The 22,461-nt window shown below is 43.3% G+C and overlaps 1 pseudogene; it reads left to right on the top strand.

Annotated features, from left to right (window-relative positions):
• Window positions 1–5,832: 5,832 nt before the first annotated feature.
• Window positions 5,833–14,828, top strand: LOC138842332 (zinc finger protein 334-like; annotated as a pseudogene).
• The last annotated feature ends 7,633 nt before the right edge of the window (window positions 14,829–22,461 follow it).

Below are 22,461 nucleotides of genomic sequence, written 5' to 3'. Positions count from 1 at the left end.
TCCAGTAAAGATGTTGAAAAAAAAAAAAAGGAAAGAAAAGAAATACATCCCCAGACAAGAGTTTCAACTTAAACAGCCAGTACATTTGAGAGAATCACATCAGGCCCCAGGAAGTGCATCAGCTTTGCCTCCTAAGGCCAGCTCCCTCGTACCACACATGTGGTAGACAGAATAATGCCCCCAAAAGCTGTCCATACCCTAATCCCCAGAACCTGTGAATATGCCACCTGACATGACCAAAGGGTTTTTGTGGATGTGATTAAGTCAAGGGTCTTGAGATGGGGAGATTATCCTGGGTTTTCTGGGGTGTGTGGGGAGGCAATATAATCACAATGGTCTTTATAAGAGGGAGGAAGGAAGGTCAGAGTCAAAAGGAGGGAATGTGATGACCAGAACAGAGGTTGGAGTGACGTCATTGTGAGGAAGGGGCCCTGAACCAAGGAATGTGGGCAGCCTGTCCTGAGCTGGCAATGTAGCAGAAAGATGGTCTGTGGATTCTCCGGGGCCAAACTCACGTCCCTCCTCTGCTCCCCTCCAAATTCTGGCTAGAGTGGACTGGGGGACCATGAATCCTGATTAATTATTGTAAAACCCTGAGTTGTTTTTTTTGTTGTTGCTTTCAACAATAGGGATGTAAAAAACAAAATAGGAGTTTACAATCTTTTCATCATTGCCCCTATACTTCTCAAAAAGTAAGCTTTCTTGCTCACTGGGTCAGCTTCTAGGGCTTTCTTCACGTGCAATCTGAGTAAGGGGTAGATAAGGAAGCAAAAAGAAATATGAAACTCTAAGTTGATCTAATTTAGAAAGAACTAATGTGGGCTGAATTGGGTGTCCTATCAGTCAGGGTTTTATTACAGATAAAAGAAATTTCTTTAGATATTTTAAGCCAGGAGATATTTAATACAGGGAATGAGTCCCTACAAACGTTTGGAAGCGCTGGAGGAGGGGACCTCCAGGAATGAGAGCCCAGAACTGTCTTAACCGGGGAGCTCAGCTCTGGGATAATCAGGAAGGTGAGAAACAGGAAGCACCATTCAGATAGCTGGCTCTCAGGATGCACTGTCTTAGCTGTGTCCATGGATGAGAAAGATGCCTCTATGACACCATCCAACTCAAACCTGGAATTCAGCACCAGGGGCCTTGGACAGCTCCCCAACCTTATGTTAAGAGAAGGTTTCTTCCTGGCCTTAAATTAATCTTCTAGGTCAGACTTGCACTGCAAACCCAGTCTTATTTTTCCAGCTGAGCACCTGCGTTTAAGTCACAGCTTTGCCACTTCCTGGTGGTGTGACACTGGGAAAGTTTTCTTCTTTGACTGTTCTGAGCCTTTATTTAATAAGTTCATTTAACAAATATTTATTGAGTTCCTATCATATACAAGGTACTTGTCTGGGTGTTGGGTATGTAGCTGTGATTCTTATGTAGTCTGCTTCTGTTAGGATAAGAAAGATAACAAATAAATATTCAAAGAAATATTCAAAGAAATCTATAAAATAATTTCAGAGTGGTAAGTGCTATGAAGAAAAGTAAAGGAGTTGTGGTTCACAGTAATTCAAGGGAAGTGACTTTAGGGTGGTTGAGGAAGGCATCTCTGAGGAGACAGATCCCAGTGGAGACCAGAAAGGATGATATGAAACCAGCCATGTGATGACCCAGTAGAAGAGGTTTCCACGTAAAGGGAACAGCGGGTACAAAGTTTCCAAGGCAGGAAGGAGCTTGCCACATCTATTAGCTTTCCAGGACTGCTGTAACAAATTCCCACACACTGAGTGGCCTAAAACAAAAGTTTATTGTCTTCATTTTGGGAGGCTATACGTCTGAAATCAAGGTGTCAGCAGAGCCCGCTCCCTCTGAAGGCTCACGGGAAGAATCTTTCCTTGCCTCTTCTTAGCTTCTTCCTTGGCTTGTAGTTGCATCACTTCAATCTCTGCCTCCGTCTTTACATGCCCTTCTTCCCTGTGAATGTCTCCTCTGTGTCTCCGTGTCTGAATCTCCCTCTCCTTTTTTCTTATAAAAATGTCATCCATTGGATTTAGGGCCACCTTAATCCATTATGACCTCATCTTAATTACATCTGCAAAGACCCAATTTCCAAATAAGGTGACATTCTGAGGTTCTGGTGGACATGAATTTGGGGAGGATACTATTCAACCTAGTATACCACGTAAGCCAAACAGAAAGATGGAAGCTATGGTTGAAGCATCATGAGTAAGAGGGAGAGGTAGAAAAGGGCCACATCACAGAGGGAATTCTAGGGCTTGTATAAAGTGTTTGGATTTGTTTTAAGTGAAAAAGGTTGCTGCTGAAGGGTATAAGCAGGGGAATGGTTTCTATTTTTTAAGGGATCCCTTGATGCTGTCTGTAGAGAGAGGAGCAAGAATGTAGCTGAGAGACCCGCTAGGAAACAATTACAGTTGCCCAAACAAAAGATTATGGATAAATGAAAGTGTTGGTAGAGAACATGGTGGTGAAATTTGGATTAATTTGAGGTACATTTTGGGGGTAGAATTGAAGAACTTGCCAAAGTATTGGATGTCAGTGGTGAGGGAGAGAGAGAGATAATAACTCCCAAATATTTGGTTTTAGCAACTGGGTGGATGTTTTAGCAACTGGTGGCTTTGCTAAGATAAGGAAGACTAGAAATGGATGAGGTAGGATATGGGAAATCAAAGAATTCCACTTTAGACATATTTAGTTCATTGCCAAGTACTATGCCTTGCTGCTGGCAACTGAACAGCTCGATTAGGCAGGAGAGAGAGAGCTGGCAGGCTTAGAGAAGTCCGGGAGCCACTTGCAATTAATATGGCTAAAAGGATTGCTCTGGACCACATTCAGGGAGGACTGCCACACCTGGAGCAGGGAGGAGGCATCCTGGACTTAACTGGCCTTTGCTACCTTAGAAAGAGCTGAGCAAGGGACAGCTGGGATTGGAGTGGGGGCAGGGTGCATAAAGTTGGGAGTATTGGGGTTCTGCTTCTGTTTGGTCCCTACTGTCTGCATGACATTGGAAATTATTCCTCTCTGGACCTAATTTCCTCATCTATAAAATGGGAATAATAATACCTGCCTAGATAGGGCTGTGAGAAATAGACATAATGAATGTAAGGCACCTGCCGTGGTGTTCGGCTCCAAGTAGGATGCTTTGCTATTGCTACTGATGAAGATCGCAGAGAACATTGCTGAGAGGTAGTATAGCATGGTGGGTAAGAGCATGGACTCCACAGTCAAGCTACTGGGCTCAAATTCTAGTACTCCGCCCCCTTACTAACCTATGTAACCTTGAGCATGTTATTTAACTGCTCTGGGACTCAGTTTCTTTGTCTGTAAAATGGGCATCTAATAATAGTTTCCCTATAGGATGTTGTAAGTATAGAATTAAATAATACTTGTGAAGCACACAGAGTATCACCAGGCAATACTAGGTGTTTCATATACATTAGTCATGATTTGTTACAAAGACTGACAATGGGGGGCAATAGGACCTTGGCTGGTGCCCCCCAAATACTCCCCTGCCAAGTTCCCTCTCATTAATTTTTTTGTCCATTTATCAGATCTGTAGGCAGAGCAAACTGCTCAGACACACAGAGAAGTGTGTATAACTGTAATTACCAATATATTCACCCCTTACTACAGCCAAGCACAGCTAAGCATTACATGGATTTTCCCCACATCAATCATGTGAGCCTCCCGAGGACACTCTGAGGTGGGTTCTCTCATTATTATTCCATTTCACAGATGAAGAAATAATTTTTAGAGAGCATAATTGATGGCTCGTCAGCAGTGAATAATTCCTCAGCATCTGCTATGTGCAGGCAGGAAGCTAGGCTCCCTGGAAAGCAGCCTTTATGCTTTTTATGAGGCTTAGTGCGGTCCCACCTTCAGGACGCTTCCTCTAGTGAAGAAACAAGTTTTTTCCTTCTTTCGACTACCATTAAGCACCTTTTCTGTAGCAGGAACAGAGCTAAAGATTCCTAACAGGTTTGTGCCCTGTGAGTGGCACAGTCTTAGAGATGGGAGAAACTCTTGTGGGAAGGTGGGGCACACCCTCCAAGAATTTACAGGTTTTCTTCAGGAGGAAAAAAAAAAAAACAACTGGGAAAAGTAAGCAGGAGAAAGTGAAAAGGTGACAAGGAGGACACAGGACCAACTCAAGTCTAGATGGGCAAATACTTTTCCTTCCCCACAGCTCTGGGCCTTGGTTCCCCATTTGTCAACAGTAGGGCTGAAGTCTCTGCCAGGGAAAACACGACAGGATCCCAGGATTGTGTTGGGAAGCCAGCGAGTCGCGGACTCCTCCGCCCTTGCCCAGTGGAGCCGCTCCTGTAGAGAAGGAAGGGAGGGAACGAAAGCCCAGGGCAAAGGCGCGCAGGCAGGGCGCCAGATCCCACTGCCCCTTTTAGGCATCCGTTCCCCAGCGCACCCTGCATCCTCTACCTGACCCCGTGTGCAAGCAGAATCAGACAAGTGGCATCAATGGAGAGGACAAGCCAAGTCCGGCAGAGGAGCCTGCCTGGGGTGGTCGTGAAAAGCAGAGAGAAGAAAAACGCTAGGGAGGCGAAGATCGGTCAGTACGCACCGCGCTTCATTGGATACCCGGATTTAGAGTCCTGAGCTTCGCGAACCTGGGGAGGGGAGGTAAGAGCTGAGAGCGCTCCAGCAGTCGCTCCTGTAGGAGGCGGCAGTCGGGTGCCCGGTCCACTGCTAGAGCGCGACCCCACAATCCAGAACGAGCCCCTACAGTAAACCCCACCCCGGCAATGATCGCGCCAACGCCGGCTACAAGTCGTCTTGGAAACGGAGCAGCACGAGCCTAATTCCTGATTCCTCGGAGTCCCCAGCGTCCGCGTAGTGAAATTGAGACCCTGCAGGGAGCTGAAGAAACCAGTTCAGCTGGAGACCAGCTGCGGGACCTGCAGCTTCCTGCACGGAGATTCGCCGAGGACACCTTCGCACCCGGGAGTAATTCCCTAACTCGCTGCTGCCTTAGGGGTACAGCACGGACAGGGGCGCATGGAGAAACCCACCAAGCACCCTGAGCGCGCGAGGCCTGGGCCCCATTCACCACCCTCCATTGGCTGTACGGGCCCTGTACCTTGACCCTGGTGCCCCTCGTGTGCGCCGTGCGTGTGGTGGGCAACGCCACGGTGGTCCTGGTGGTGGTCCGGAGCCGCCACATGGTCACACCCACCAACTGTTACCTGGTGAGTCTGGCCACCGCGGACCTGCTGGTGCTCCTGGCTGCTGAAGTGCCCACCGTGGCCGAGGCGGCATCCGCGCGGGTTTGGGTCTTCGACCACGCAGGCTGCCTGGGCATCACCTACGTGCAGTACGTGGGCATCAACGCGTCCAAGGTGGAGCGCTACCTCGCCATCTGCCGTCCTCTGAGCGCCCAGGTTCTGTCCACCGCGGCATGAACCAAGCGCACTGCAGCGCTGGTGTGGCTGGGCACCGGCGCCTACGCGCTTTGGCTCTTCCTGGTGGGCACGCGCGAGACCGCGTAAGCCGACGGCGTACAGGAGCAGTGCAGCTACCGCGTGTCACACTCTGTAGTCGCCCGTCTACTTCCTGGACTTTGCGCTCTTCTGCGCGCTGTCCCTGGGCCTGGCCACCGTGTCCTATGCACTCATAGCACGCGTCCTCTTCGTGGGGCCGCTGGTGACTGGGGACGATCGGGCTCTGTGCACCAGGGCGGCCCCGCTGGCCAAGGGCGCTTCTCCTCCCGCGGCAGGAGGGGTGACCTCAACTCCCGAAAGCAGGTAGGGACGTCCCTCCTCATTCGGACCCCTGTACTGAGCCAGCAGCAGATTGGTGGATGGAACCTTGGGCCCTCCTAGAGTCAAGCTCAAGTTCAAGTCCAGGTGGTGCCACTTACTCGGCTTGTTTTTGGCGACATCACTTCTGAGCGTTTCTGAGCCTCCATTGCCTCTCCTGTTGTATGAGGTAACGGCACAGAAATGGCATGATTCATTTAGAGTCAATGTCACAAACTAAACGCTAAATTCATCTTGGTTTGTTATTAAACTTCCTCAGTGAGTCCCTACACCGTAGCTGTTATTCTCTTTCTTCTACTGATGGGGAAAGTGAGGCTCAGAGAGGTGAAGTGACTTTCCCAAGACTATACTACGCCATCTGGCGCTAAAACTGCCCCAATGGACCGGGACAGTCTGAAAGCCCAAGAGGATGGGTTCTGGGGAGATGGAGAGAAATTCAGCATTTATTAAGCACTTACTGTGTTTCTGATTCTCTGATGGTTCCTGATAGTATCCCTATTTGGGAGGTTTCATACCTATTTTTATGGACAAGTATACAGGCTTAGAGGGGACAAGGGAGCGACAGAGGCGACACTGTAAGGGAACTGCGTGCAGGAACGCATGTGTCCAGGCTCCTCGTTCCCCCCCACCCCCATTCCAGCAGTGCAGCCTCCCAAGGGTTTTCTAAGAATGCAGGTGGGAGGAGCGCTCTCTGGGCCCAACTGGCCTTTATCTTCAGCCTTCCACCCCCAGCCTTCCTGGATATATACTATAGAAGGCTTTCTCACATTTAAAATGCTCATTGGGTATACTCCCCAGTGTGTGTTCTGATGCTGAGCAGGAAAAACAGTAGGAAGAATAAGGGACTATACACCTCTGGTGTTCCTAAGAGAAGTTTAGGAGAAAGATAAGGATTTGGGAATCATTAGCATTTTGGTGGACACCTCATAGTCTGTAATCTTCGCTTCTCATCTATAGTCTTCGGTGAAATTCATATGCACCTTTTCTTTTTGTATTAATGGTTCCTAGCAATCAACCAAGCTGAGTAAGGACGACAGAGGCTCCTCTAAGGAGCCCTCCGTTGTGGGCGGTGGCCGCGGTGTCTTATGGGGAATGTAGTCCGGAAAAGCTTCGACCGCCCTTTGGAAAACCTGGGAAGGACGGCCCGGCGGACTCTTCTGCGCATGTGGGGCCTCGGCTTTCTACGTGGGCGCGTCTGCTTGTTCTCTAGGCTTTTCCCGCGGCGGGTCCTGCAGCCTACGGGGCGCGGCGTTCCGTGGTCACCTGGGCCTGGTGAACTGGGAGCGAAGCGGGTGCACCCACAAGTTAAATGACTGGCGGGGAGCTCCGAGCCCTCGGGGGCTGGAGGGGAAGTGGCTGGGCGGAGCTGGCCTCGGTCCTCGGAGAGTGGATGCGCGCTCTCCCCGCATCCCTCTCCAGGGAGGCCCGGAGCCGGGTTTCCCATGGTCCCGGAGAAGGGGAGCGAGGGCCGGGCTCCTGACCTGCAGGCCTCATGGCGGGCGCTCCCTGCAGCCCTTCATTGCCTGAAGAAGGTGCTCTGTGGAGGTGCAAGGTTTGTACATCCAAATGGCTAAAATCTGATCCCCAAAGTTCCGCTGAGGCGCTTGGATCTGCAGCCTGCTGGGCTGGGTTGAAGAATACTGGAGGACGTTAGGGAAGGGAAGGAATATTTATAGAAACAAATACGGTAATCATTATATTAGTTACTTTATACTAAGCATTTATTAAAAGAAAGATGTGAGCTTCAGTTGAAGAGAATGGCCAGGGTGTAGATATGACTGGAAAAGATTTCAGGGGGCTGGCGCTGGGGGGTGTTGTCTGCAGCGCTGCATGAGGTTTTAAGAGCCTGATGTTTGTGTTCAGACCAGGTGCTGCCACAGAACAGCACTGCATCCCAGGGCATGTTATTTCATCCTGTTTTCTCATCTGTAAAATGAGCCTAGGAATAATATTTGCCCCATAGGGTTGTTCTGAAGTAAAAAGTAAGCCCAGAATATAATACACCCTCGACACGTATCCCTTGCGATCAGTGTTACAAAGATTTTTAGATATCTCCCTCAGTCCTCCCAACCAGGCTGTGAAGTCGGCATTACTGCCCCCTGTTGGAGCACATTTTAAAACCTCATTTACAGAGAGCTAAAGTGATTTATTCTCTGGTGACTGAGTTGATTTTAAAATGAAGTCTATTTTACTCCCAGTCTCATGATCTTTGTAATATGCATTCCCCTCTGCCTACACATTGGGTTTTTTCTGGCATGATGACTTGCCTTCTGTGTGCCCTAGAAAGCAGTTATACTGTGTATTTTGATAATCAAACCATTGGACCTATTTTTCTTAGGTCACAAGGCGTAATCGAGGCTTCTAGGCTCTTTCTGCCTCCTGCGGTATTGTCTCACTTCTCAGCAGCCTTGATTGGATTTTAGGAAAGGTCCAGCTCACCAGGCACTTGAACCTTGGGACCCCAAGTGCAGATTCCAGCTAATGGAAAAGTGACTGCTACGCCCAGGTGGAAACAAAACCATCCCAGTGAAGGAAAAAGCAGAAGGCGCCAAGGACAGAAATCACACCTGGAAGAACATGTTTCTGAAGTGAAATCTCTCCCTAGGATTTTAAGGCCAAGAGAGAATTCCTGAAAGGAGCATATTCAAGAGTTACTGGACCAGGGGCTTCCCTGCTGGCGCAGTGGTTGGGAGTCCGCCTGCCGATGCAGGGGATGCGGGTTTGTGCCCCCGTCCGGGAGGATCCCACATGCCGCAGAGCAGCTGGGCCCGTGAGCCATGGCCGCTGAGCCTGCGCGTCCGGAGCCTGTGCTCCGCAACAGGAGAGGCCACAACAGTGAGAGGCCCGCGTACCGCAAAAAAAAAAAAAAGTTACTGGACCAGAATTTTCCTCTCCAGGGTGAGCAGAATCTGGGTGATCATGCTATATTCAAAGACCATTGATTATTGTGACTCAGCAAAGCCTCGGTTCAACTTTCAGAAGAAAGATGTGAGTTGCAATGGAAGGGGAAGGGCAGGGTACAGATTTGTCAGGAAAAGACACTTCATTGGAGGATTGGTGAGGCTGTGAGTTGGAGGCAAGGGGTACCAGGCATAGCTAAGGAGATTACTTCCTAAACACATACTTGTCATTCCCTGCAATCTCCACTCTGTCTTTTTTTTTTTTTTTTTAAGATTTTATTTTCATTTATTTATTTATTTTTGGCTGCACCAGGTCTTAGTTACGGCATGCATGCAGGATCTAGTTCCCCGGGTAGGAATTGAACCTGGACCCCCCTGCATTGGGAGCGTGGAGTCTTCCACTGGCCCACTAGGGAAGTGCCCTCCACTCTCTGATTCTGAGTTGCTGGAACCACGGTTCTCACCTGCTCATGTCATTTCAACACACTTGATGCAGTCTGTGTCTGCCGCCACCACACTCATGAATCTGTTCTAGTAAATATTTTCAAATCTAGTGGGTATTTTCCAGTTCATGCTTTACTAAACTCTTTGTTGCATTTGACAGTTTGACCACACCTTCCTTGAAATGCATCAGTGAGAACGTCTGTGAAGCCACAGATAAAGATACACTTAGAGAGTTGTCACTTCCCCCCCATCCCATTCTACCCCATTCCTGTCGCCCCCATTCTTTCCAACTAGTCCCACCTGTCCCCTGAAGGTAACCAGTTTCTTTGGTTTCTGGTCTACCCTTTCTGTATTTCCTTTTGTACACATAAGCAGATACATGTGTATTTTCTTACATCCCCTTTCTTACATAAAAGGTAGCATACTATAGATACTCCTTCTCACTTACCAATACAGCCTGGGAATCACTCCATATTGGTCCATAGAGATCTTCCCCGTTATTTATGCCTTCTAATATTGCTTTTGGTCACCACTCTCTTCTGAGCTTCAGAACCAAATATCCAGCTGCCCACTGGACATCTCTACTTGTGTCCTTCACAGACTCGAGCATGGCATCTGAAACAGCAATGCATCAGTTTCCTATGCTCAATTCTTTTGTTTTGGTTTTGGCTTGTATTCCTAATCTCAGCATATGATGCTACCAAAATGATCTGGAACAAAATAATCTGCACATTATATCTCCCATGCACAACCGATTAGTGGCCAACTCCTCTGGCTCCTCATCATGGAGGATTGATTCCCTCCTTCCCACCCCTACCAGAGCTGCCTGTGGTCATGTCTAACCATGGCGTCCTAGTTCTCTTCCCCTCTAATCTGATCTTTAATCCATTTCCCATTTTTCTAGAGTTGGGGACAGCAGACATTTTCCGTAAAGGACCAGATAATAACTACTTTTGGCTTTGCCGGCCCTATGGTCTCTGTCAAATCAACTCAGCATAGCTGCTGTAGTGTGACAGCAGTATAGATAACGTGCAAACAAATGGGCATGGCCGAATTTGGGTCTTAGTGGGTTGGATTAGGCTCACAGGCTGTCGTGTGCAGACCCCTATGCTCTGGAGCATTGCTTCCAAAATGCAAGTTTGATCACAAATCTTAATAGTCCTCGCTGACAAATATCTCTGGATTTCCATGATCACAACAGTGGTCTCCAAAGTGGAGGATGGGGGCACCCCAGGGATCCACTGGGCTTCTGTTCACCTCAGATTAAACGTATTCTTTCAGAGGTTGGTTTCATTCAAGGACCTGACTGCGGACTTCACCCAGGAGGAGTGGCGGCACCTGGACCATGCTCAGAGGCTCCTGTAGAGGGATGTGATGCTGGAGAACAACCGCATCTCAGTGGGTAAGTACAGCTTCCCTGTGTAACTACCAAGAGATGTGTTTGCTCTGTGTTGCAAAAACATGTTGAATTTCATTATTTAGCCTTGAGTGTCAGGGGAGAGAGATGATTAAACCCTTTGAGGCAATGTTAGCCTTGTGCTTGGGCTCACTGCCCTCCCTCCACCCTTCCCCTGAATGTTCTAGCTCTAATGACCTGTTGCTGGACATCTTCATCACACAGCTTTTGAAGCTGTCTTTCTTCATCCTTCAAGTCCCCAAAGTCCAAAGGGCTTGGTCCAAGTTCTATATCATTTTAACAGAGTATCAACGTTAGCAAACCAGATGTGATCTTCAGACTGGAGCAAAGAGAAGAACCATGGACAGTAGAGGAATTCTCAAGTCAGAACTACTCAGGTGAGTGATAACTAAGCAGGTGGAAACCGGTGGAAATGAGAGTTCTGTGGTGGTTAGTGAGCGTAGTTGGCATCTTTGCAGTGTTCCTCAGGAATCTCTTTTTATAGGCCCCAGACCTTGGGAAGTAATTGAGGGCAAATGACTGTCATGCTATAGATACTTAAAAACATTGTCCCCGAATAAATGTACTTCTTTTTTTAAAAATTTTTATTTATTTGTTTGCTTGTTTATTTGTTGTTGGCTGTGTTGGGTCTTTGTTGCTGCGTGCGGGCTTTCTCTAGTTGTGGCGAGCGGGGGCTACTCTTGGTTACCACGCACGGGCTTCTCATTGCGGTGGCTTCTCTTGTTGTGGAGCACAGGCTCTAGGCACGTGGGCTTCAGTAGTTGTGGCACACGGGCTCAGTAGTTGTGGCTCGCAGGCTCTAGAGCACAGGCTCAGTAGCTGTGGCACATGGGCTTAGTTGCTCCGTGGCATGTGGCATCTTCCCGGAGTAGGGCTCGAACCCATGTCCCCTGCATTGGCAGACGGATTCTTAACCACTGCACCACCAAGGGAAGTCCTAAATGTACTTCTTTAATCGAAATTTATAAAGATTTTTGCTGCTAAGTTATCCATCCCTGGTATACAGACCTTCTTTTAGCGTACTCTTAACTTTAGTTCTGTGGCATTCTCTTTTGCCTACCTGACCCCACCTTCCTTTAACATAGACTTGCTGTATATTCAGACATTCATAGGTCAGTCTTAAAAAAATAAATCTTGCTTGATTTACACAATCTATTTGCAAATCTAGTTGCATTCCACGTTTCTCTCCATCCTTTAACTGAGAGACCAGTTTCACTCTCCACGCTCAGCCCCACTGCGGGGGGACTAGGGTGAGACAACCAAGGTGCCTCAGATACAAAACTTAAGAAGACACTCACTCTTGGGGTGGTGCAGGTGCCCTAGAGGTCACACCTACCTCACCCTACTTCCAGCCCTGCTCAGCCCACAATCTTTCTTTCTATTCTTTGCATTTGTGCAAATTCTGAAGTTCCCATGTCGCTGGCAAAATTTGAGACTCACCCCTTCCTCTGTGTCTCTTTGTAACTCTGACCATCTCTCTGAAGTCTGTTCTGCTGGTCTCACTGTCTCTGAGTGCTTCTTTGAGTCTCATCTGTCTTATTCAATACTGTGTCAGACACACTTGCAGTATACTTTGTGCTTACTGTTCCTTGTGACTGTTTTCCTTTTTCCATGGCAGAGGTACTCGTATTCTTTGCTACTTTCCTCTTCCTTTCATCCTGTTAAACAGGCTGGTGTGGGTGGGCTGGCTTTTTTTCTATTGTTTGTTTTTTTCTTTCCCCCAAATCAGTCGGAGATGTTTGTATTTGACATTTCCTTAATCCTGAAGAGCTGGGCCAGTCCAACAAGGCATTTGTAAGGAACTCTCATTTCATAGCAAGTGTGTCACGGATCACAAGTTATTATTAATGGTACTCCCTCCTAGAAGCTGATGATGCCTTAAAGGAGGACAAGGAAATCCAAGGCAAACATTTGAGGCAAATTGTATTCTTCTGCAATAAAACACTGATTACAGAGAGAGCTACTGTATTTGGGAAAACATTTAATCTGGGCATGAATATTGTTCCCTCAAGAAAAACACCCTACAGATATCCACGTGGAAACAATTTAAAAACTAATTCAGAAGTAATCGTTGCAAAGAAAAGCTACTTTAAAAAGGTTCCTGATGAATACAGTAGATGTGGGAAAACGCAACTCGTTTCTAAGCAAGAGAAAAGTCGTTCTGGAATGAAACAATACAAATATAATCCAGTTAGGAAAGCCAGAAGTCAAAATGAAGATTTGATTCTGCACCAGAACATTCAGGCTTTGAAGCGACCTTTTGGCTATGGAAAATGTGGGAAAACCACTTCAAGAGGGCAGTCCTCTTCACATAGAAGAGGATACATTCTGAAAGGAAACCAAGTTAATGTAATGAATGTAGGAAAACCTTTTCTAAGAAGTCCACCCTCATTGTACACAGAGATTTCATACAGGGGAGAAACCCTATGTTCGTAATGACTGTAGGAAAACTTTCCGTGTAAAGACGAACCTTACTCGACACCAAAGAATTCATACTGGAGGTCGACCCTATGAATGAAGCGAATGTGGAAAAACCTTCACTGACAAATTGGCCCTCGTTGTGCATCAGAAGATTCAGAGGGGAGAAATCCTATGAGTGTCATGAATGTGGGAAGACCTTTTTTGGGAAGTCAGCCCTCACTGAACATTTCAGGTCACACGCGGGAGAAACTTTACGAATGCAAAGAATGTGGGAACACCTTCAACAAGAATCTTACCTCGCTGTTCATCAGCAAACTCACAGAGGAGAGAAACCAAATGAATGTGGGAAAACCTTCTGTCATTCAGCCCTCAATGTGCATCAGAGATCTCACACAGGAGAGAAACCCTATGAATGCAGTCAGTGTGGAAAAAATTTGTGTACTAAAGCAGCCCTCACGGCACATTAGATAACTCATAGAGGAGAGAAATCTTACCTATGTAACAAATGTGGGAAATTTTTCTGCCATAAGTCAACACTCACTATACATCACAGAACTCACACTAGAGAGAAACGCAGTGTGTTTAATAAATGTGGTAGAACATTCACTGTGACGTCAAACCACAGTGAATATAAGAGAGTGCACACAAAGGGGAATCTTTATGAGTGCAACGGACGTGGACACGCCATCAACAAAAACTCACACATCAAGCATCAGAGAACTATATGGGAGAGACCATATGAATGTAGCGAGTATGGGAGAAGCTACTGCCGGAAGTCGGCCCTCACTCGCCATCAGAGGACACACACAGGAGAGAGACCCTATGAGTGTAATGAATGTGGGAAAACCTTCCACCAGAAGTTCTCCCTTGTTCAACACCAGCGAACTCACACTGGGTAGAAGCCGTATGAATGTGCTGAACGTGGGAAATCCTGCCATAAGTCAGCCTTCAGAGTACATCGGAGAATTCATATGGGAGAGAAACCCTAGGAATGTAACAAGTGTGGGGAAGCCTACCATCGGCTGTGGACTCTCACTGAACATCAGAAAATACACACAGGGAGAAACCCTATGAGTGTCACGGATGTGAGAAAACATTTTGCCACAAATCAAACTTCCTGCTACATCAGAAAACTCAAAAGGAATGAGCTCCGAGAAGGCGGTGATCAACAAAGGAACAAATCAAGTAATTTACACAATGCTAAAACTCTGTGGATAGGCATAGAGGAGTGAATTGTATAAACACAATTAATGTGAGAAAACTTTCAGCCATAAATCAAACCTCATTATCACATCAGAAAACTCACGCAGGAGAATAAAATAGAGTGTGTTTAATAAGTGTGTTGTAACATTCACTAGGCACCATGAAAACGTTCAACAATTCAAACATTATGCCACGTGTGCCTCCCTTTTAAAATAATGAAAGAGATGATGTTTAAGTTAATCTGTTCCTTTCCACATTGTTGTGTGACAGTATGTTTGAGGAGCTAACCTTATTTCATTCCACATCAAAACCAACTTTTCCTATGATAATTTAGTAGCTTATAATTTCCTAATTTATGGTGCTTTAAATTCTCAGATTGAACAGGTTGGGTTTTGTCTTCTAACTCTGTCTCCATAGCCTTCTAGTAATGGACCCAAATCCCTTCATCTGCAGAGGTGGTAATAAGGGGACTAACCGTGGTATTCCATCCTCCTGGTTCCACATCCTGCCTGCATGATGGAACCTCCATAAAAACCCCAACAGTATGGGGTTTGGAGCTTCCACGTGGAGGTGCTGGGAGAGTGGCTTCCCCAGGAGCTGCATGCCCCTTCCCACATACCTTGCCCTACGCATGTCTTCCATCTAAATGTTCACCTGTATCCTTTATCATATCCTTTTATAATAAACTGGTAAACAGCAAGTAAACTGTTCACCTGAGTTCTGTGAGTTGCTCTAGCAAGTTAATCAAACTCTAGGAGAGGGTCACGGGAACCTCTGATTTATAGCCAACCTGTCAGAAGCACAGGTGACAACCTGGACTTGGGATTTGAAGTTGGGGTTGAGGGGCAGTCTTGCGGGACTTGTACCCTTACCCTGTGGGATCTGACACTATCCCCAGGTGGGTATAGTCAGAAATGAGTTAAATTATAAGACACTCAACCAGTATCACAGAATTGCTTGGTGTGGGAGAAAACCCACACATCTGGTGTCACAAGTGTGAATGTGGTGGTAGTGTGGGATAAAGGAGAAACACAGGAGAACTGAGTTTTTCCTGCACACAGGGGTTAAGACTTCAGTGTATCTTTTGGAGTGACTCACATCAACCTACAACACCCTGTTGGATTCTGTCCTCAAACATGTGACAGTGGATTTAAATAAGGAATTAATTATTAAAAGCAAAAAAAGGAAGTTGTGCACACTATGTTAGTGTTTAGATGACATTTTAAGCCTCTATATAAGCATTTCTATCTTCTCTCTCCACTTATCATACCGACAACTCTATTATTTGCTTAAACAGTAGAAATATCTTATGTGTTTTAATATTAAAATCCGATAGGAAATTAAGATTTTTCAGCTGAAACTTGCCAATGAGAATGTCTTGAATGGCCTAACTTTTGCATAATGACTATCCTTTTATCCTTTTTATTTTCATATAATTAGAGACTTTTGGCTTATAATTAGTGATAGTTCCCAGGAAACATAGCAACAGATATAAAAAGAATATGTTAGACATTGCTTATTGGAATCTAGGCTTCTATTGAGTCTGGTGTTAGCAAATTTGGAATACTAGACTTTTCAGTACAAGCTGTTCTGTTCTATTAAGCTTCTTTCTTTTCTCCTTATAATACAGACTTTACAGTTAGGGGCCATGTTGGAAATTCTTAATGTTTTTAAGCACATAAAATAATTCCTGTTAAATTTGACTCTAAACCAGAATTTTAAGGACCAAAATTAGGAGTAATTGCCAAATTTTCCCCTCCTTATTCCAATAACCATTTTACATTTTTATAATTGTATTTATAACATTTATTTTGCACTCATTTTAAAACTTATTTCAGTTGCATTTTCAGCTCATATGTAACTTAACAGACACATTATAGTTTTATAGGTTATTTGCAAAAAGTGAACTTATGTACACACCTTTTCTTAGAGATAAAAAGCACACAAGGAACGATCTTGAGATGAGGGGCCACATCTGGGGATTACAACAATTTAGCTCTGTGGTAGCCACTATTATACTCTAATATCTGGGAAAGCAGAGGTCAGAAAGATGAGAAGATGACCCTCGAAGAAACAGTGTTGTCTTTCCATCACTTTCTATGGATTGAGGCCAGTCCTAAAGAGACTTGTTAGACTACGCCCATCCCACTTGGCCGAACAGGGTTAAGCTGCCACCAATGATTATGGGACCCAATTCAGGAAAGTGTAGATTTCTGACACAAGACCTGATTGTATCCAGCCTTACACACCAGTATTAGCATGCACTAGAAAACTTATGAGTTAGTCATCAGGGAATACAGGAAATCAACTTATTACAGATAACACTATGAGTCATAAATTCTCCAAGTCCTGAATCTAAGTCCTAGAATTGTTGCAATCTCTCCATCTCCTCTTCGTTCTCCAGATACATCCAAGAATTTGGGGACGCTGGGTGTCTCCGAGTTGTTTTCATTTAGAACAGGAGCAGAAACTGTCTTCTCACCACTGACCCACAAACTTTGGATTTCTCATGTCTACCCTCTTAACTCTTTATCCTTTAGTTTTTTAAATAGTGACCCACTTTTTGTTTTTCATTGTTCACTGGCAAAGTTTCTTCTTCTCTGAAGTTTTAATTCCAAAGAGATGGCTTTTGTTTTCCTTACTTACACGTAGGTTAGGGTTGCATCCTCTCCATACAAAAGTTTACACTTCTAGAGAGCTACCTCTATTAAAAATATGACTGTATTCACCCAGTGAAAATAGATTATGAACAAACAGCAAAACGAATCTGTTCTTTTTACTACACCCTTTGAGCTGCCTCTTAGCCTACTTCCCATCATAGGAACTGCCTTATTCAGTTTCACGTTTTGCTTGAGCATGTTTAACTATTTTTGCTCAAAGATTTGAGTCAATTATAATATAGAAAGTACATCTCTGATCACATCTTCCCGTTTCTTCAACATGTATTTAAATTTCTAAAGTATTCCATACAGGATGAATTCATGCAGAAGAATGGGCTTTGGTTAAAACCCTTTCCACATTGATCTCTTTGGTTTAGATTTTTGATTTCTAGTAAAAGGTAAGTGATTTCTAAGTGCCTTCCTGCATCTTCTATAGTCTTAGGGTTTCTTTTTATTATGAGTTTTCAGATATCAAGAAAGTTTATAGAGTTTAGACGGAAAGCTTTTCCACATTGATTACATATGAAGGGTTTCTCTCCAGTATGGATTTTCATATGCTTACTAAGGTTTGAACTATGGTTAAAAAGCTTTTGACACTCACTACATTTATAGGGTTTCTCTTTAGTGTGAATTTTTTTATGTCGGTTAAGATCAGAGTAATAGCGAAAGGTATTTTCACATCTGTCGCATGTAAAGGGCCTGTCTTCAGAATGAATTTTCTGGTGTTTAATAACATTTGACTGATGTTTAAAGGTTTTTTCACAAACATTACATTTGTAGGGTCTCTCTCCAGTATGAGTTCTTTGGTGTCGCGTTAGATCTGAGAAACGGACAAAGGTCTTTTTACAGTTATCACAGATGTAAAGTTTCTCCCCAGTGTGGATTTGTTGATGACGATTAAGATCTATGAGCTGGGTAAAGATCTTCTCACATTCATTACATGAAAAGGGCTTCTCTCCAGTATGAATTTTCTGATGTTTGTTAAGATTCGATTGGCTTTTAAAGGATTTTTCACAATCATTACATTTGTAGGGTCTCTCTCCAGTATGAACTCTTTGATGTAAGAGAAACTGAATATGGATTGAAGTCCTTTCTGCAGTGATTACATGTGTAATATTTCTTTCTAGTATGAGTTTTTTGGTGTTGAATTTTTTCTGAGAAACTGTGAAAGGTCCTTCCACAAAATGTACGGACAAAGAGTTTCTTTTGTGGAGGAATTCTTTGATGCTGAGTCAGATGTGATCTCTTGCCAGCATGAAATCTCTGATGTGTAATAAGGGATGAAAGAAACCTGAAGGCCCTCGGACACACATCACACTTGTGTGGTTTCAGTCCGCCGTGTGTGCTCTGTTGTTGAATAAACATTGAAGTCCTGTTAAAGGTTTTGCCACATTGGTTACATTCAAGGTGTTTATCCAGAATGTAAATTCTTTGGACCACTGTAAATGATGCGGGATGCCTAAAGTCCTTTGCATTTTCATCGTATCTGTGGGCTTTCTCTACCTTGTGAATTCGCTGGTGTTCAGTAAGTTGTGACCTATAGCTAAAAGCCATGCTGCAGTCACCACATTCATAACGCTGAACAAAAGTGGAAGGTTTTTATACTTTGCATGGTGAGAGCTTTGCCTGAAGGTATTCATAGATTCATAAAGGGCATGATAATTCACCAGTGATGGTTGACATGCTAATGGGAAGACAGTATGAGAAAAAGAAAATTAAATCCAGGCATCACAACAAATGAGATCACTAGTTAGTGGGGTAGCAGGGAGAGAAGGGTTCAGTGACTGAGGACTTTGGAGGGGTAGGAGGAGAAGTTGGAGTTTGTCAGGGGAAGAATGAGAGAGGAGTGTTCTCCAAGTACAAGGATAATTTAAGTGAGCAACGTGTATCCAGTGAAAAATTTCTTTCAACTTGAAATACTTAATATTTGTAACTGAAAAATGACTCGTTGAAATTGTAATCACCAAAACAGAACAATTTAAAGACTCTAAAAAGAGCCACATGAAATTCTAAGCAAGGATTAAAGTTTTATTTTCACTAAGGTCCTTTAAAATCTCTCTCTATAGATACAGCAATTTGTGACAGTGATTATACTTTAAATACTTTGAACAAAAGTGGGGATTTCTCTATGAGTAAATATTAACCTGGTTTATCAATTTTACTAATATTTAATATTTTACTTTATGACAGGGTTATTATTGATTGGGCCAGTGCTCTACTTGGATATTTGAGTTCTGTTTATTTTTGTTGTTGCCGAGAACACTAAGAACAATCATATATACACATCTTTTTTAATTTGTTGAAATGTATTCTAGGCATAGATTCTTAGAAATGAAAAGGAGTCCTATTTTTTTGTGTATACACACACCACACTCAAGTAAATTCTTATATTGCATGAGCACATCTTTACTTTCTAGTATCTTGATAACCCTAGACTCTATCAAACTTATGACCCCACAGTTTGACAAAAAGATAATTTCTAGCATTTATTTTTTTGGGTAATAAAGAAATCTAAATGAAAATGGGTTAATTGCTAGGAAAATTTTCTAATTAAAAAGGTTAATTAACAATGGAAAACTAGCATGTGTTTCTTTTACCCTCATCATTCTAGATCTTAAAATGCTACGGAAGTAATTAGAAAATGTATGGCTACAGAGGAATAGTTTAAAGATATACATGACTAAAAAAAAAAAAAGATATACATGACTAATACTGTCTAAAAGACATTGCAACATGAGATGAAATCAGGTGGTAATAAAAAAGAACAAAGTGAAAATTGATTTGAAGATATAATATTTAGATAAACCTAATAGTTCACATGTATAGAAAAATCGTATGGCCAAAGACCAAGTTATACAGAGACAACACAGTAACCTGGGAAACCTGGTTGGAGAACCCAGAGGAAAAAGGACTGAAGAAATGGAATATGTAACTCAAAAGGAACAGTCAGGATTAAAAGAGAAGTATCACCATCCATTAATATAAGTCCCGTAAGGGAAAAAAATGTGAGAAGATTTGCCAACTTCAAATGGCTTAATATATGGGCAACTGGAATCTCTGAAAGAGATGAGAAAGGGAGATGGAAGGACCAGAAAGAAAACTATTTAAAGAAATAATGGCCCCAAAATTTCCAAACACAATGAACACTATAAACTCACAGATCTAAGAGGCCCAGCAAAGTCAAGCCTAGGAAACTTGAAGAGAATCACAGCAAGGCATATCATAATCAAATTGCTCAAAGTCAGTAATAAAGAGAAAACTGTAAAATCAACCAGAGGGGGAAAAAATGCTGTGCATGAAGATAAGGATGACATTAGATTTCTCACTGGAATACTGCAAGCAAAAAAAAAAAAAAAAAAAAAAAAAAGAATCTGCCTGCCAATGCAGGGGACATGGGTTTGATCCCTGGTCCAGGAAGATCCCACATGCCACGGAGCAACTAAGCCCATGTGCCACAACTACTGAGCCTGTGCTATAGAGTCCACAAGCCACAACTACTGAGCCCATGTGCCACAGCTACTGAAACCCGTGAGCCTAGAGCCCGTGTTCCACAACAAGAGAAGCCACCACCATGAGAAGCCCGTGCACAGCAACGAAGACCCAATGCAGCCAAAAATAAATAAATTAATTAATTAATAATAAAAATAAATTTAAAGAAATAATTTTTTTAAATGAAAGTGAAAAAAATCAGACATACAAAATTTGGATTTAACCAAAGGAATAAAAAACACAATCATAACTACATGCTAAATATGTAAGTTTGTTTAATAATGATAAAGAGGTCAATTAATCAGGAGCATTGTTTATGCACCTACAGAGCTTCAAAATACATGATGCAAAAAGAACGTCAAAGAGAAATAAATTCACAATTATAGTTGGAAATTTCAATACCCCACTCTCAATAATTGATTCAAGAGGTAAGCACAATATCAAATATAGTTGAACACAACTATCAATTAGCTTCCACCTTAAAATCTTTTTTTTTTTTTTTTTTTTTTTTTTTGGCGGTACGCGGGTCTCTCACTGCTGTGGCCTCTCCTGTTGCGGAGCACAGGCTCCGGATGCGCAGGCTCAGCGGCCATGGCTCACGGGCCCAGCCGCTCCGCGGCATGTGGGATCTTCCCGGACCGGGGCACAAACCCGTGTCCCCTGCATTGGCAGGCGGACTCTCAACCACTGCGCCACCAGGGAAGCCCAGAGGCAGCTTTTTGAGTATTATGTTAATATTATTCATATTCATATCTAATAGGAAATACAGGTATTCTGATTTTTTTTAAAGTCCTGGCTTTTTTCCTAGGGTTTTTTTTTTTCTGTTCTTCCAGATGAAATTTAGATGTGTTCTGTAAAGTAAAATAAAATTAAAATTAAAGGAAGAAACCACATCACTCAACTTATTGAGATTTTGATTGGAATTTTGTTAAAGAATGTTGTCTCCCTATCTAGGAAGACAGTACATATCTCCGTTCACATTTTAATGTCACACAGTTAGAGTGTAATAGTTTCTTTTGTGTAAGTTCTGCCCAATTCTTGTTAACCTAGTCCTAGATACTGACTGCTACTGTGACTGGAACTTATTTCCTATTACTACTATTGGCATAAGAGAAACAATTGATATAAAAGTACGTTGACCTGCACATCATCTTAATCACGGAATCAAAGTTAATATTACCAAAAGTGGGACAAACTGACATCATGTGTGTGAAACTCATCTGGTGTAATTTACTGAGAAGAACATAACATCCATTATGTTATGCCAAGAAATGTATAACCTGAATTTAATTGTGGGGAAACAGTCAGACAAATCCAAATGAAGGAACACTTCAAAACAAGTCTGTCCTCTTCAAAGTTACCAATGTCGTAAAAGACAAAAAAGGCTGAGGAACTAGATGAAAGAGGTCTAAATGACATGACAACTGGATGTAAGGACTCTGAATCAGTTGCTAGATCAGAAAAAAAAATAGTTATAAAGGACATTATTGGTACAACGGGTGAAATTTGAATATGGTCTACATATTTGATAATAATAGTATATCAGTGTTCACTTTCTTGAATTTGATTTGTGGTGGTTATGTAAAAGGATGTTCTACTCTTAGAAAATATATGCTAATTTTAGGGGTGACAGTTCGTGTTTGAACTTACTCTCAAATGCTGAGGAAGATGAGAGAGAGGAATTGAGAGAATGCAAATGTGGCAAAATAATAACAATTGATGCTAAGTAAACATTTTACAGGTGTTCATTCGTAATGAATCATTCCTGCAACTTTTCTGTTAAGTTTGAAAATTTTCAAAATAAAAATGCAAAAAGAATAAGAAAATTATTAACCACTTGTTTAATGACAAGGTCAAAATAACACACCACTTTTAGGGTCCTATTTTAATAAAGGTATCACCTAACATGGTCATTTCTGGGAGAGGAGATTATGAGTACTCTCCTTTGATCAAATCTTCGTTAGATTTATGTGTATCTGCCGTTTTAGCCACAGTTTCGGTGTATTACTTTTGAAATCCAGTTTTGAGTGGAGGTGGACAAATTATCCAACTCACCAAGTAAAGCAGGAACTCTTCTGACATTCTCTAAGGAAGGGGACGCTGAGACTTATGGGAAACGGAGTCCCGAATTTGATGGATTACCGGGAGGAGAG

The sequence above is a fragment of the Globicephala melas genome, chromosome 15 (assembly GCF_963455315.2).
Source record: "Globicephala melas chromosome 15, mGloMel1.2, whole genome shotgun sequence".
In the NCBI taxonomy this organism is placed as follows: Eukaryota; Metazoa; Chordata; class Mammalia; order Artiodactyla; family Delphinidae; genus Globicephala; species Globicephala melas.
Note: the sequence above shows the minus strand (reverse complement) of the source record. Positions and strands in the feature narration are given on the sequence as shown.